Below are 4,472 nucleotides of genomic sequence, written 5' to 3'. Positions count from 1 at the left end.
AGTGTATGTCTGTCGTCTTTGAAGCTGACTAACTACACACACACACACGTTAGGGTATGTCGTCTGAAGCTGACTAACTACACACACATACGTTAGGTGTATGTCGTCTTTGAAGTTGACTAACTACACACACACACGTGCTAGGTATGTCTGTCGTCTTTTGAAGGACTAACTACACACGCATGTTAGGTGTATGTCTGTCGTCTTTGAAGCTGATCAACTACAATAATAACACACGTTAGGGCAAGTGTATGTCTGTCGTCTTTGAAGTTGACTAACTACACACGTACGTTAGGTGTGTATGTCTGTCGTCTTTGTTGCTGACTAACTACACAATAATAATGTTAGTGTATGTCTGTCGTCTTTGTAGCTGACTAACCACACACGCACGTTAGGGTGTATGTCTGTCGTCTTTGAAGTTGACTAACTACACACGAACGTTAGTGGCGTCTGTCGTCTTTTGTAGCTGACTAACTACACACGATGTTAGTGAATGTCTGGTCGTCTTTAGTTGATCAACTGCCAATAATAACACGTTAGGGTGTGTATGTCTGTCGTCTTTGAAGGACTAACTACACACACACACACGTTAGGTGTATGTCTGTCGTCTTTGAAGCTGACTAACTACACACACACACGTTAGGTGTATGTCTGTCGTCTTTGTTGCTGACTAACTGGCTAACACGTTCGTTAGGTGTATGTCTGTCGTCTTTGTAGCTGACTAACTACACACGTTCGTTAGGGTGTATGTCTGTCGTCTTTGTAGCTGACTAACTACACACACACGTTAGGGTGTATGTCTGTCGTCTTTGTAGCTGAATATCCACACACACATCGCTAGGGTGTATGTCTGTCGTCTTTGTAGCTGACTAACTACACACACACGTTAGGGTGTATGTCTGTCGTCTTTGTAGTTGACTAACTACACAATAATGTTAGTGTGGTGTCTGTCAGTCTTTAGAAGCTGACTAACTACACACACACGTTAGGTGTATGTTCGTCGTCTTTGAAGCTGACTAACTACACACACACGTTAGGGTGTATGTCTGTCGTCTTGAAGGACTAACTTCATAATAACAATAATGCTAGGTGTATGTCTGTCGTCTTGTTGTTGACTAACCACACGTCTGTTAGGGTGTATGTCTGTCGTCTTTGTAGCTGACTGACTACACACGTTCGTTAGGTGTATGTCTGTCGTCTTTTGTAGCTGACTAACTACACACGAACGTTAGGGTGTATGTCTGTCGTCTTTTGTAGCTGATCAACTACACACGTACGTTAGGTGTATGTCTGTCGTCTTTGAAGTTGACTAACCACACACACAATAATAATGCGGGGGTGTATGTCTGTCGTCTTTGAAGCTGACTAACTACACACGTACGTTAGGGTGTATGTCTGTCGTCTTTGTTGCTGACTAACTACACACATACGTTAGGGTGTATGTCTGTCGTCTTTGTAGCTGACTAACTACACACGTACGTTAGGGTGTATGTCTGTCGTCTTTGTAGCTGACTAACTACACACGTACGTTAGGGTGTATGTCTGTCGTCTTTGAAGCTGACTAACTACACACGTACGTTAGGGTGTATGTCTGTCGTCTTTGTAGCTGACTAACTACACACGTACGTTAGGGTGTATGTCTGTCGTCTTTGTAGCTGACTAACCACACACGTACGTTAGGGTGTATGTCTGTCGTCTTTGTAGCTGACTAACTACACACGTACGTTAGGGTGTATGTCTGTCGTCTTTGTAGCTGACTAACTACACACGTACGTTAGGGTGTATGTCTGTCGTCTTTGTAGCTGACTAACTACACACGTACGTTAGGGTGTATGTCTGTCGTCTTTGTAGCTGACTAACTACACACGTACGTTAGGGTGTATGTCTGTCGTCTTTGTAGCTGACTAACTACACACGTACGTTAGGGTGTATGTCTGTCGTCTTTGTAGCTGACTAACTACACACGTACGTTAGGGTGTATGTCTGTCGTCTTTGTAGCTGACTAACTACACACGTACGTTAGGGTGTATGTCTGTCGTCTTTGTAGCTGACTAACCACACACGTACGTTAGGGTGTATGTCTGTCGTCTTTGTAGCTGACTAACTACACACGTACGTTAGGGTGTATGTCTGTCGTCTTTGTAGCTGACTAACTACACACGTACGTTAGGGTGTATGTCTGTCGTCTTTGTAGCTGACTAACTACACACACACGTTAGGGTGTATGTCTGTCGTCTTTGAAGCTGACTAACTACACACACACGTTAGGGTGTATGTCTGTCGTCTTTGAAGCTGACTAATTACACACGTTCGTTAGGGTGTATGTCTGTCGTCTTTGTAGCTGACTAACTACACACACACGTTAGGGTGTATGTCTGTCGTCTTTGTAGCTGACTAACTACACACACACGTTAGGGTATATGTCTGTCGTCTTTGAAGCTGACTAACTACACACGTACGTTAGGGTGTATGTCTGTCGTCTTTGTAGCTGACTAACTACACACGTACGTTAGGGTGTATGTCTGTCGTCTTTGTAGCTGACTAACTACACACGAACGTTAGGGTGTATGTCTGTCGTCTTTGTAGCTGACTAACTACACACGTACGTTAGGGTGTATGTCTGTCGTCTTTGTAGCTGACTAACTACACACGTACGTTAGGGTGTATGTCTGTCGTCTTTGAAGCTGACTAACTACACACGTACGTTAGGGTGTATGTCTGTCGTCTTTGTAGCTGACTAACTACACACGTACGTTAGGGTGTATGTCTGTCGTCTTTGTAGCTGACTAACTACACACGTACGTTAGGGTGTATGTCTGTCGTCTTTGTAGCTGACTAACTACACACGTTAGGGTGTATGTCTGTCGTCTTTAAATGACTAACTACACACGTGCGTTAGGGTGTATGTCTGTCTTTGAAGGTGACTAACTACACACACACGTTAGGGTGTATGTCGTCTATGAGTTGATCAATTACACATACGTTAGGGTGTATGTCGTCTTTGAAGCTGACTAACTACACACGAACGTTAGGGTGTAAGGTTCGTTGCCTTTAGCTGACTAACTACACACGCACGTTAGGGTGTATGTCTGGTCGTCTTTGTAGCTGATCAACTACACACACGTTAGGCGTATGTCTGTCGTCTTTGAAGCGACTAACCACACACGTTAGGTGTATGTCTGTCGTCTTGAAGCTGACTAACTACACACGAACGTTAGGTGTATGTCTGTCGTCTTTGTTGCTGACTGAATTACACACGTACGTTAGGTGTATGTCTGTCGTCTTTGTAGCTGACTAACTACACGTACGTTAGGTGGCGTCTGTCGTCTTTGTAGCTACCATCCACACACGCACGTTAGGGTGTGTGTGTCTGTCGTCTTTTGTAGTCAATTAACCACACACGCATGTTAGGTGTGATGTCTGTCGTCTTTGTAGCTGACTAACTACACACGCATTTGCTAGGGTGTATGTCTGCTCGCCTGAAGCTGACTAACCACACACACAATAATGCTAGGGCGTATGTCTGTCGTCTTGTAGTTGACTAATCACACGTACGTTAGGTGTATGTCTGTCGTCTTTGTAGTTGACTAACTACACAATAATATCGCTAGGTGTATGTCTGTCGTCTTTTGAAGCTGACTTTGACTACACACACACGTTAGGTGTATGTCTGTCGTCTTTTGAAGCTGACTAACTACACACGAACGTTAGGTGTATGTCTGTCGTCTTTGTAGTTGATTGAACTACACACGTACGTTAGGGTGTATGTCTGTCGTCTTTGTAGCTGACTAACTACACACGACGTTATGTATATGTCTGTCGTCTTTGTAGCTGATTAACTACACACGCACGTTAGGTGTATGTCTGTCAGTCTTTGAAGCTGACTAACTACACACACACACACGTTAGGGTGTATGTCGTCTTTTGAAGCTGACTAACTACATACGTTAGGGTGTATGTCGTCTTTGAAGTTGACTAACTACACACACACGTTAGGTGTATGTCTGTCGTCTTTGAAGGCTGACTAACTACACACACACGTTAGGTGTATGTCTGTCGTCTTTGAAGCTGACTAACTACACACGTACGTTAGGTGTATGTCTGTCGTCTTTGAAGCTGACTAACTACACACACACACACGTTAGGGTGTATGTCGTCTTCAGTTAACTACATACGTTAGGGTGTATGTCGTCTTTATGGAAGCTGACTAACTACACACACACGTTAGGGTGTATGTCTGTCGTCTTTGAAGCTGACTAACTACACAGCCACACACGTTAGGTGTATGTCTGTCGTCTTTGAAGCTGACTAACTACACACACGTACGTTAGGTGTATGGGCTCCGTTCTGAGTTGATTAACTACACACACACGTTAGTGTATGTCTGTCGTCTTTGAAGTTGACTAACTACACACGTACGTTAGGTGTATATGTCTGTCGTCTTGTTGCTGACTAACTACACACACACGTTA

Source organism: Homarus americanus, unplaced genomic scaffold (assembly GCF_018991925.1).
Source record: "Homarus americanus isolate GMGI-L3 unplaced genomic scaffold, GMGI_Hamer_2.0 scaffold39075, whole genome shotgun sequence".
NCBI classification, from domain to species: domain Eukaryota; kingdom Metazoa; phylum Arthropoda; class Malacostraca; order Decapoda; family Nephropidae; genus Homarus; species Homarus americanus.
The sequence above is the reverse complement of the archived record's forward strand: the minus strand, read 5'-3'. Positions refer to the sequence as shown.